Consider the following 13,474-nt stretch of genomic DNA (forward strand, 5'->3'; position numbering starts at 1 on the left):
TTACAGAGTAAATTCACTTTTCATACAGCAGTTCACATATACTTTGTCTCATGTCATTGACCAAAATTTACAATGCAGCAGCTCCCCTCCCTCTTCCTCCCCATAGTTACCTCCTCCCAGTGTCCATCCCTTCATACTCTTCTGCACCCTGAGCTATCTCCCTGTGCATAAGGAGACTATTTTTACTTATAAGCAAGGAGACAGACAAACAACTGCATGTAATTAACATTTGTAGAACACTTATTCCAATAATAGTAGTATGCATATTCTTTAAAAGTGCACATTGAACAGTGAGTAGAATGGATCATATACTGGGCCATAAAACAAAACTTAACAAGTTTAAAAGAAATAAAATCATCCAAAGCATGTTCTATGACCATAATGGAATTGAACTCATAATGAAGAACAGGAAAATAACTAAAAGAAAAACAAAAATTTCAACTCTGGAAATCAAAGAACACACAACTAAAAATTATGTGGATTGACAAGATATCTCAACGCAAATTAGAAAAGATTTTAACTAAATAAAAATGAAAATGAAGGATATCAAAAGCTGTGAAATGCACTTAAATTAAACTTAGAGGAAATTTTGCAGCATTCATAGCTGACATTAGAAAAGAAAGTTCTCAAATCAGCAATCTAAGTTTCCACATTGTTGTTGTTGATGTTAGATGCCATCAAGTCAGTTTTGACTCATAGTGACCTGATATATAATAGAACGAAATAGTGCCTGGTCCTGCACCATCTTCACAATTGTTGTTATGCTTGAGCCTATTGTTGCAACCACTGTTTCCATCCATTACATTGAGGATCTTTTCCTTTTTGGCTGACTTTACCAAGCATGATTGCTTTAGGCTGGATTCTCTACAGAAGCAAAAACAGTTTAGAGAAAAATTTACCTCAAGGAAGTAGTGCATACAATTGTAGAGGCTGGCAAGTCCCAAGTCCATGGGTCAGACATCATACTGGAAGCTTCTCCTGACTCATCTAATTGTAAGGGCTAATGAATGCATGATTAGCAGGAAATACAGCAGCCTGATGAACTCAAGATCACCAGGTAAGATGGTGGGTTGTTGGCTCATGGGTTGTGAAGGTCACAATCCCAAGATCAACAGGAAATATGGCAGGCTACTAATTCAAGTACAAAAACCAGAAGTCAGATGATGATGAGCCAAATGCCAGATCCAGATGGGTGAAAAGCCAGAGAGCTTTATCAGAGCTCTTCCAAACACATCAGAAGTAGGCCCTGACCCAAAGGAAACTTCCTTCCAACTGATTGGCTGATCATATCGGATCTCATTATGGAGGTGATTATATTATATCAGATCTCATCATGGGGGATGCCTACATAATACTGCTAAACTACTTAGAGTCATGGTCCAACCAAGCTGACACACAACCTTAACTACTACACACACATATAAGGAAGAAATGTTCCTAACAATCACAGTACTTATTTCTTCAACTGATCATGTGGTTGTAGCTGGTATTTGGAACTACCTTTTTCCACCTCCCACCCAGTATTCCCTTTGCCCCCATTAAGCACCTCAGCTTGTCATGGTTCTTTGCCTGGTGGGGTGACCCAAAACTTCATTCCTGAAGGGCCTGGGCTATTAGTAGTCATATAAAAATTGGATTGCTTTATTTTCACTTTGACTGTAATCACCAGGCATCATAGTACTAAGAAACATGCTAAGGGATCTCCTGTATTACAGATATACTCTTTAACTCCATTATGTAATACCAACCTGATTTCCCCTTGGTAATCAGGATTACATCAGATGATACAGTAATTCCCCTATTTGCCTGTTGATCCAGAAGCATGATGAGCCCAAAATGGAAGGTGACTTTTTTTTTTTTTTTGAGGTAGTAGTTTTATTATCTCAAGTCCACAGAGCTGAAGTCATTTGCCCAATGACACATAGCAAGTGGCCTAGCCAAGTCTGCCTACCCAAAGAGGCCAGCATCATAAACCATAGTCTAACTCAATGCTAAACACTGATTTCATTTTTCTTGGACCCAGCTGCACCCTTTCTGCCTTCCAGTGGACATCAGGAACAAAGGGATGACTATCATTTGTGGAGCCCCAGGCACTGTAGGGTCCTTGAGAAATAAAGGAGCAGGGGTGCCAGGAGCTCAATGAGGGCATCCTGGGGCCTGGGACCTGGAAGGAGGAGACAATGCAGGTGGGGGTGCAAGGGCAGCTGTGCAGTCTGGAAGGGGGTCAGGCAGAGGCATCTGAAGAGGGCTTCATCTGGGTCCTGTCAGTGACTGCAGCTGGACCAGGGCACAGCCAGAGCCTGTGGCCACCACACAGAAGTGGCTGAAGGTCCTATTGACACCTTCCAGGAGATGGGGGCTTCACTGGAACTATGAGATCAACCCCATCAATGTGTTCCAGTTTCAAAGCTGCTTGGATCTTCCCATCAAAGGTAGCTGAAATCCCATCAGTGATGGCACAGGAGGTGGCTATGGATCTTTGGACTCTCCGTGAGTGAATCTGAAGGTGGCTTATAGTCTGGGGACAACTGGAAAGGAGTACAGGCCCAGAGCAAACCTTCCCAGGTAGTCAGACAACCTGGAGCTCCCGCTCCCCAAGCTCTAGGGACTGGCTTAACTCTGGCAGCACAGAAAGCAGTGTCAGGTCTCCTGGTTTCCCTGTTACTGACAGCCCCTATGGCTTGTTGACTGTCACCAGAGGTCCTTTCCGATCCACCATGGCTGTCCTCAGCACTTCAACCAGCTCTTTGTGACTGAAGTTCTCCAGCCACAGCAACCCCAGGAATGGCTGATCCCCAGGGGGTCTTGACCATTTACTGGAGCCTCGAGGTTGTAGCTGATGCCTGGAAAGGAAGAGAGGAGCAACAGGAGGATGTTTCTCAGTGTTGCATTCCTATCTCCACACACCTCCCTCCAACTCCTGTCACCTTCCCAGATTGCCTGGGCTGAACTTCCCAAAAATGTCAGGGTTCAATTGGCCTCATTTTGTAGTGTAGGGAACTGAGGCTCAGAGAGGCAAAATGACTCACTTAGAAACACCCAACAGAGCAAGCATTAAAGCCCATGTCTACCTAACTCCAGATCCTACACACAACTGCCCCCTGCTTCTCTTCCACACAAGAGGAGGCCATAATCACCAGGCCTTGCTGCCAAAGCCTGTGGCCTTGGGTGCTAAGCAGAACCCTGAGTTCTGCCACCAGCCAACCCAGAGATGGTGGTATTCTTAACTTCTGGTTCAATGGAATAAATACTGTGTCTCCAGGTGGGAATGCTCCTCCCTTTGGGACTAAGACCTCCAGCCCTGCAGGGCATAGGGTCACAGAGACAGGAAGCAAAACTTTTGTGAGTGGATCACTGGGGTTAATAGTGAGTGGTGCCATTCCCATTTCTATCCTTTGGATACTGGATCCGCGAATCCTGCCTATTGAGAAAATAGCACCATATATTGGATGCTGGTTTAGAGACTATACAGTCTCCAGGAGAACATTGTCCCAACCCTGCAAAGTATTGCCACATAGCTGGTGCCGTAATGTTGTCTTTAGGAGGCCATTCCATCCTTATCAAGCCAGCTAATTCAGAATGATGGGAAACATGGAAAGACCAGTGAATTCTATGAGCATGGGCCCATTGCTACACTTCATTTGCTGTGAAATGAATCACTTAATCCAAGGCAATATTTTGTGGGATACCATGACAGTGGGAAAGACCTTCTGTAAGTCCAGGAATGATAGTTTTAGCAGAAGCATTGCATGCAGAGAAGGCAAAAACATATCCAGAGTAAGTATCTATTCCACTAAGAACAAAATGCTGCCCTTTCCATGATAGCAGTGGTCCAATATCATCAGTCTGCTACCAGGTTGCTGGCCCTGAGAAATAGTCCCATATCACAGACTCAGTGTCGATCTCAGATATGGGTAGATTGGGCACCCAGCAGTGGCTGTAGCCAAGCCAACCTTGGTGAGTGGAAGTGCATGTTGCTGTGCCCATGCATTACCTCCATCTCTGCCACCATGGACACTTTCTTCATGAGCTCATTGGGCAATGATAGGAGTGGCAAGAGAAAGGTGTTAACTTGTTTCCACAGAACATGTAATCCTATCCACTTGCTTGTTAAAATCCTCCTTAGCTAAGGTCACTTTTTAGGGAACATTCAAGTAAGACACAAATATCTTCACTTCTTTGACCCATTCAGAGAGGTCTATCCACATAGCTCTTCACCATCACTCTTTGTCATCCATTTTCCAGTCTTATTCCTCCCAAGTCCCTGACCATCCAGCCAAACCATTGGTCATAACCCAGGAATCAGTATACAATCACACATTTTTCCTTCCAAGCAAAGTAAACAACCAGGTGCACTGCTCAAAGCTCTGCCCACTGGGAAGATTGCCCTTCATTATTGTCCCTCAGGGAGGTCCCAGAAAGGGGCTACAGTGCTGCTGCTGTCCAGTTTCTAGTGGTGCCAGCATGAGCCATCTGTAAACAAGGGCATGAGTTTTCTCTTCCTTAGTCAACTGCTCATAAGGAACTCCCATGAAGCCATAGGTGCAGACTGAGAGAGGGAAGGTAATGTGACTGGAGTGGAGAACATAGGCATTTGTGCCACTTCCTCATGAAACTTATTTGTGCCTTCAGGTCCCACTTTAGCCCAAACTCTTATACACCACTTTCATTTAATGATGAGTGCTGCTATGCACACCCAGCTTTATGACTCTGTGGGTCAGACAACACACAGTTCATGATGGGTAGCTCAGGCCACATGATGGCCTGGGGGCCAATGGTTAGGCATTCAGTCCTTTTTAAGGCCCATGATAAGCCAAAAACCAGCTCTGCTTCAAAGTCCTAAGAGTTTGTGCTGTGATTCACCAATAGGAAACTGCCAAAGACTCCAAACAGCATATCTATCTGCCACTAACATTCCAAACACCATTTTATCAGCTCGATAATATGGCCCATGTGGCAGAGCGGCTTGCACGACAGCCTCAACCTGTTGCAGAGCCTTCTCTTGTTCTGTCCGCACTAAAAAACTAGAAGCTTTTTTGAGTCACTTGATAAATAAGCCAGATTATCACATCCTAATGAGGGATACTTTGTAGAATAGCATATCCAAATGAGGAATATGTTGCCTCCAAAATCCAAAGAGGCTCATCAGGCATTGTGCCTCCTCTTTAGTTGTGGGAGGGGCCAGATACAGTAACTTATCCTTCACTTTAGTAGGAATATCTTCACATCACCCACATCACTGGACACCTAGAAGTTTCACTGAGTTGGAAGGTGCCTGGATTTTGGTCAGGTTAATTTCTCACCCTCTAGCATATCAATGGGAGCTCTGGTGGTGTAGTGCCTAAGGCATTTGACTGCTAGCCAGAAGGCTGGTGGTTCAAACCCACCAGCCACTCCTCAGAAGGAAGGTTGGACAATTTAATTCTACAGTGTTACTGCCTTGGAAACCCAAGAGGGTTCACAATGAGTCAAATCTGACTCAACAACAGTGAGTAGTGAGTAGTACCACACAAACATCACACCAATAAGTCTGGAGTCATTGATACTTCTTCTTTACTAGGTCCAATCAGCATGATACCATCAATGTAATGGACCAGCGTGTTGTCTTGTGGAAGGGAAAGGTAATCAAAGTCCCTGTAGACTGAATTATGACACAGTACGGGAGAGCTGATAAACCTCTGAGGTAACACAGTAAAAATGTATTGTTGGCCTTGCTAGCTGACAGCAAACTGTCTCTGATGATCCTCTGAAATTGGAATTGAGAAAAAGGCATTGCTTAGCTCGATAGCTACATACCAGGTACCAGGAGATATATTAATTTGCTCACACAATGAAATCACCTCTGGAACAGCACCTGCAATTGGAGTCAGTGGTTAAGTTATGATAATTCAATGTCATTCTCCAAGACCATTTGTTTTTTGCGGAGTCCGCATAAGCAAGTTAAATGGGGATGTGGTGGAATTACCATTCCTGCATACTTCAAGTCCTTGATAATGACACTAATCTGCAATCTCTCCAGGAATGTGATATTGCTTTTGGTTTACTATTTTCTTAGGTAAAGACAGTTTTAATACCTATCACTTGGCTTTTCCTGCCATACTAGCCCTTACTCCACATGACAGGGATCCAATGTGGGGGTTCTGGAATTTTCAGAATATGTCTATTCCAATTATGCATTCTGGAATTGGAGACATCACAGAATGGGTTTGGAGACCCATTGGACCCACTATGAGACAGACCTGAGCTAAGACTCCATCAATAACTTGACCTTCATACACCCAACACTCTGATTGGTGGGCCATAATGATGTTTTGGATCTCTTAGAATTAGTGTCAATTCAAAGCCAGTGTGCAGTAATCCCAAAAAGTCTGATTATTTCCTTTCCCCAGTGAACAGTCACCCTTGTAAAAGGCCACAGATTTCTTTAGGGAAAGCTGGGAGAAAGATTAACAGTATAAATTTTTAGCAGTGTAGTGGGGTCAGCCTCCCCTTCATTCAAGTGGTTGTGGGTTTGTAAACTCTCAAATCACAAAAATGATTGAAGGGCCATGACTCTCTATTCTGGCAATTCAATGTAGACTGCTGTTCATTTGACCTAGAATACTTCCACTTGTACTGATCAAGTAAATATTTAGTAGATTTCCCATCTACTTCATGCCGAGGGATACCATGGTTAAATAGCCAACACCATAAGTCCATATGAGTCAGACTATTCTGATTACAGCTTTGACTCTGCTGTCCATTGTGATAACCATGCCCGCCTGTTCTTTGTTGATTAATTGCTGCTACTTGGCCACTACCACCACAGAATCCAATAAACCCTACTGTAGTTAGGTATCTTAATTCAATTATGACAGTCAATTCTGGCTTACATAAAATAGCAACCATAGCAGTCTTCAAGAATGCTGGGCTTTCTTAATGAATTTGTTCCTCACTGCAGTGGTAAAAGGTGTGTCCTCTGGCCACTCTATGTGTGGGCCAGGGGGACTAATCTGATAAATCCATTTTCACATGCCAATTCCCCTAAGCCTCTGGATACCTTCTTCCACAGTATCCCAAGGCAGGTCTGGTACTTCAACTTGACTTAGTGTAGGACATGCATAATCAAACTAACCAAATAAACTATAAGATCCTTTCTGACCTCTCAAGCTGAAACACTGAATGAAGAATCTATGCTTAGTGGACCCAAATCAATAAACTCAGATTGATTCAACTTTATGTTCCTTGCACCATTATCTCACACCCTTATTAGCCATTCCCACATATATTCTACAGGTTTCTGTTTGTACACATGAGAAAAATCAAGCAGTTCTTTTTGAGTGTAATGTATCTTTCCCTAAGTCACAATTTGCAATTTTCCTTTTGGGACTCACTGGGACTTAAGTCTAGTTATGAGTCTAGAAGTAACAATGGATGGTGGGGTAGTTCCTGTGAACATTCAGCAATGTCTTTTAAGGCATCTGCATCAGACAATGCTCCAGGCACTGCTCCAGATAATATCTCAGACAATGACTCAGCAGACATAGTTGTGTTAGGCTCATCAGATAGGGGTAAGAAAGCTGGTTATGCTGGCAGGAGTGATTCAATGAAATTTAGGAGTCCAATGTCCCCAACTTCCTGATTATCTGCCCATATATCCCCAACTCAAGCTTCAGGATCCCATTTTTTCCCAATCACTTTAACTTCAGACTCCATTTGAAATGGGCAATTCAATTGGTGTCATTCAGCCACTCTTATGATAAGACCCTGGGTTAGGTTTTTGCAATTTCTGCTCTGATACTACAAGAAATAAGGCTTTATCTCAGGGCACAAGTGGAAATATTGAGGTGTTTTATGTAGTGTTTGAGCTGTGACTTCAAAGCCCTGAGCTCATGTCATTCGTTCACCACTTTGTCTAACTAAAACCAACCAACCACCTTCTTTTTACTTATTCTGACAAAATTGCAGAAATATATCAAATACACAATCATCCAGAGCCTTGTGTCTCACCAATACTTAATCTATTGCTGTTATTTTGTGTATTAATATTGATACCTCATGCCATGGATTAGCAGTGTCTTCTTTACTAAGGGAGCCAGAATCATCAACATCTTTACGATTAATCAGATTGAGAACCAATTTAGAAAACTCATCTTATGATTTTGTTTCTCTAGAACCACTCTTGCTACCAAATATTGTAGGCTGGGTTCTCTAGAGAAGCAAAACCAGTGAAGTTTCAGAGAGAGAGAGAGAGAGAGAAATTTTTCTCAAGGAAATGGTTCACAGTTGTAGAGGTTACACATCCCAAGTTGGTAGATCAAATATCAAGCTGAAGGTTTCTCCTGACTGATGGAGTTACAGGGCTGACAAACCTATGATCAGCAGGAAATACATAGGCTGCTGGCTCCAGAGGCTGACAAATCCAAGATCGGCAGGTAAGATGGCAGGCTGTTGGTTCACAGGCTGTGAAGGCAACAATCCCAAGATTGGCAGGCCACTAGCTCAAGTGGAAGAACTGCAGGTCAGATGATGATGAGACCAATGCAGGATCCAGATCAACCAAAAAGCCAGAGGGATTGGCCAGAGCTCTTCCATATATATTGGAAGCAAACCACATAACAAAGGAAACTTCTTTTCAACTGATTGCCTGTTCACAGCAAATGTCATCAAGGAGATGATTACATTATATCAGATATCATCAGGGGGATGCCCACTTCATTACTGCTAAACCACTTAGAATTATGGCCCAACCAAGTTTACACACAACCATAATATCACAATGATACCCTTCTCCAGAGACTAGTCCCACCTGGTAACATGCCCAAAGTGCACATTTTGGTTACATAGTGCCATTTTGACAGGAATACACCACAAATGAGATGGCTTGAACAGACAAGGATTTATTCTCTTACAGTTTTGGAGGCTAGAAGTCTGAGTTCAAAGTGCCAGGCTTTAGGGGCTGGGTGAAAATCCCTCAAATGTGGGCTTCAATTCTGCCTCCTGCTCCCAGCCCAAAGAAGCTGAGGGCTTTTCTTCACTTGGGCAGCTGCTGGCTGCTGAGGGTGACAAACCCAAGGTCAGCAATTAAAAAGGCACAGTCCTAATGTTACCAAACAATACAGCAGGCCACTAATTCAAGTCCAGAAGAAGTCCCAAGATTGGCAGGGCATGGCAGGCTGCTGAACAATGACTTGGCTACGTGCAGGATTCAAGCTTGCTGTAAGTTAGAGACCTTCCTCAAAGTTGCTTCTTATACACAGGAAGCAGCCCACATCCCTAAAGTAGCTACTCAGCTGCTCCAGTAGATTCCACCATGGAGTTAATTATCAGTCTCACCATGGGGAATAACTACTCCAGCTGCCCAGCCACTCAACCAGGCCCAGCCGAGTTGACAACAATCTTAACTACCACTGTACATGAAACAAAGTCAGGCCATTATTGCTTCTAAGGAGCATTCCAGCTGTGCTTTTTCCAAGACCAATTTGTCCATTCTTCTGGTAGTTCATGGTATATTCAATATTATTCTCCAACACCATAATTAAATGCATCAATTTTCCTGTAGTCTTCTTCATCTAGCATTCACACAGATATGAGGCTATTGAAAAGTCCATGGCTTGGGCCAGGTGCACCTTAGTCTTCAAAGTTATATCTTTGCTCTTTAACATTTAAAGAGCCCTTTTGCAGCATATTTGTCAAATGCAACACATCATTTGCTTTCTGGACTGCTGCTTCCATGATTGTTGATCGTGGACCCAAATAAAATGAAATCCTTGACAACTTCAACCTTTTCTTCATTTATTTTGATGTTGCTTAAAAAGACGAGCAAAATAAAATCAGAACTACCAGCCACTCCCCAGAAGGAAGGTTGGGCCATCTACTTCCATAGTGATACTGCCTTGGAAACCCAAGGAGGGGTCGTTATGAGTTGGATCCAATTCCATGACAGTGGTTGTGTTTTGTGGGTTATTGTTGTTGTTGTTAACAGAAGAAAGAAATAGTAAAGAAAGAAGAGAAATTAAATTAAATTAAATTAAAAAATTGAGTATTTAAAAAATAAAAAAAAAGAAAAAACACCTTTACCTAACAGAGATAAGAAGAGAAGAAACACATTACTAATAGGAGAAATGAATGAAGGGATATCACTATAGACCCGCCCAGATATTAAAAGGAAATTGTTCTTAGGAGCTGTCAAGTTGACTCCAACTTATAGCGACCCTATGTACAACAAAATGGCACATAACAACAACATGTACAACAAAATGGAACACTGCCCTGTCATGTGCCAGCCTCACAATACTTATTGTTATTAGGCTTGAGCTAATAGTTGCAGTCACTGTGTCATTCATCTCATTGAAGGTCTTCTCCTTTCTGTTGACCCTCTACTTTACCAAGCATGACATCCTTCTCCAGGAAATGATCTCTTCTGACAACATGACCAAAGTAAGTGAGAAAAAGTGTGGCCATTCTCTCTTCCAAGGAGTATTCTGGCTGCACTTTTTCCAAGATAGATTTGTTCACTCTCCTGGCACTCCATGGTATTTTCAGTATTCTTCACCAACACCACTATTAAAAGGCATAAATTCTTCTTTAGTCTGCCTTATTCATCATGCATCTTTCAAATGCATATAAGACTCATGAAAATATCCAGACCTAATGCTTGGGTTAGGCACACTTTAGTCTTCAAAGTGACATCGTTGCTTCTTCACACTTTAAAGAAGTCTTTTGACGCAGATTTGCCCAGTGCACTATGACGTATGATTTCTTGACTGCTGCTTCCATGGATGTTGATTGTGGATCCAAGTAAAATTAAATCCCTGACAACTTTAATCTTTTCTCTGTTTATCATAATGTTGCTAACAGGTCCACTTGTGAGGATTTTTGTTTTCTTTATGTTGAGGTGTAATCCATACTGAAGAGTGTAGTCTTTGATCTTCATCTGTAAGTGCTTCAAGTCAGCTGCATTTTCAGCAAGCAAGGTTGTGTCATCTGCATATTACAGGTTGTTAATGAGTCTTCCTCCAATACCGACACTGTGTTCTTTTCATGTAGACCAGATTCTCAGATTATTTGCTCAATATACAGAATGAATAAGTATGGTGAAAGATACAACCCTGATGTGCACCCTTCCTGATTTTAAACCATGCAGCATCCCTTGTTCTCCTCTTGTTCTATTTGATATCTAATGATAGCCTCTTGTTCTATTACAGGTTCCTTATGAACATAATTAAGCATTCTTTAATTTCTATTCTTCACAATGTTATCCACAATTTGTTATAATCCACACAGTTGCATTGTTCGATCATTTCCACATTCTGTTGGATCACCTTTCTTTGGAATGGGCACAAATATAGATCTCTTCAGTCAATTGTCCAGGTAGCTGTCTTCCAAATTTCCTGGCATAGATAAGCAAGCACTCCCAGGATTGCTTCTGTTTGTTGAAACATCTCAATGGGTATTCCGTCAATTCCTGAAACCTTGTTTTTCACCAATTCCTTCAGTACAACTTGGACTTCTTCCTTCAATACTATTGGTTCTTGATTAAATGCTGTCTCCTGAAATAGTTAAACATTGACCAGTTATTTTTGGTACAGTATCCCTTCCATCTTCTTTTGATGCTTCCTGCATCATTCAATATTTTGCCCATGGGATCCTTCAAAATTGTAACTAAGAGTTTGAACTTTTTCTTCAGGTCTTTCAGCTTGAGAAATGCCAAGCATGTTCTTCCCTTGGTTTTCTAACTCCATTTCTAGAATAAGTGGATTTAGTAAGGTCACAGGATAAAGTCAACATAAAAATGTTAGTCATATTTCTATATACAGGTAGTCACAGACTTACAATGGGGTCCTATCCCATGACTCCATCATTAAGTTGGTTCTTATGGTAAGTCAGATACCTCCTTTTTTTACACCCCCCCCCACTATTGCCTGTTATTATCAATATCTTTATAAATCTGAACTTTATTTGTCTTTGGGGGTTGGTATGAGAATGATAATATCAGCAAATTACACACTGCAACATTGCATGTAGTACATATTACTAATGATAAGATGAACAGAAAAAATTAAAAAAAAAAAAAAAAAAAAAAAAAAAAAAAACTCACTGCCGTCAAGTTGGATCCAACTCATAGCGACCCTTCCTTGGGTTTCCAAGGCAGTATCACTACAAAAGTATATTGTCCAACCTTCCTTCTAAAGAGTGGCTGGCAGATTTGAACTGCCAGCCTTCTGGTTGGCAGTCAAATGCCTTAGACACTATGCCACCAGAGCTCCCCAAATACATCATAGGATACTAGAAATGAATAATTGAAAATCAAGATTTAAAGGCCAGTGTAATTTACAGTATCTCCAAAAATAAAATGCTTAGGTATAATTTTAACAAAAAAAATTGCAGGACCTATATGTTGAAAACTAAAAAATTCTGATAAAAGCAATTAAAGATGACATCAGTAAATCTTTTGTATATTTGTCAAAACTACTGGATTTTAAAATTTACTATACTAACTAATCAAACAGCTGCCATTGAGTCAACCCTGACTCATGGCGACTGCATGTGTATCGCAATAGAGCTGTGTTCCATGGGGTTTCAATGGCAGATTTTTTGGAAGTAGGTTGTCAGGCCTTTATTCAGAAGCACTTCTGGTAGACTTGAACCTCCAACCTTTGAGTTAGCAGCCAAGCATGTTAACTATTTGTACCATCCAATGACTCTAAAATTTACCGTAATGATACAGTAATCAAAATAATGTGTATGGTGAGGGGTAGATACAGATATCAATGGAAGCAAATAGTTCCTAGAAACAGATGCAAACAATTATGACCAAAGTGCAAAGGTAAATCAAGAAAGAAAGGAAGAGTATGCCAAAGATGAACTCTTAGAAGAGGGAGTCCAGGGCATGTCACAGACCTCTGGTGGTGACTCATAACAGCCACTGTGGTTACTTTATTGAGCAGAGAGAAGTTAAGGAAGCAATCTGAATTCTAACAGCCAGGAAATGACCAAGTGCCCATTCCAACCAGGGCACTCAGGTTTTAAACGTGTACTTAGTTATATAACTGTTAGCATTAATTTCTACAAATTGGATATGGGAATAACATCTAGCTTGAAGGGTAGTTGTGGAAACTCTTTAAGATTCTTCAATGAAAATATTTATCAGAGTGTTTGACATTTAGTAGTGGTGCAATTCATGAAGTTATTACTCTTGTAGAACAGAGATGGACCCTTCAGCTGGCACATGAGGAAGGTACATTGTCACCATTATCCTTTTAAGGTACCTTCAATCACCTGTGAATTAGTCTATCACTTTTTGAACATTCAATTTAATACATAGCTCATATAATATATATATATGATGGAGGGGAGGGTCCCGGGTGGTAAAAGTGATTAATACATTCAGCTGCCATTGGAAAAGTTGAAGGTTCAAATCATGTAGAGGTCTTGGAAGAAAAGCTTGCCAACTTATTCTGAAAAAATCATCCATTGAAAATGCTTTGGAGTA

General features: G+C 41.4%; 1 pseudogene; it reads right to left on the bottom strand.

Annotated features, from left to right (window-relative positions):
* Positions 1-2,072: 2,072 nt before the first annotated feature.
* On the bottom strand, positions 2,073-4,027 carry LOC103202800 (annotated as a pseudogene).
* Between the last annotated feature and the right edge of the window lie 9,447 nt (positions 4,028-13,474).

Source organism: Orycteropus afer, unplaced genomic scaffold (genome assembly GCF_000298275.1).
Source record: "Orycteropus afer afer isolate SDZICR_OR568_19922 unplaced genomic scaffold, OryAfe1.0 scaffold00009, whole genome shotgun sequence".
NCBI lineage: Eukaryota > Metazoa > Chordata > Mammalia > Tubulidentata > Orycteropodidae > Orycteropus > Orycteropus afer.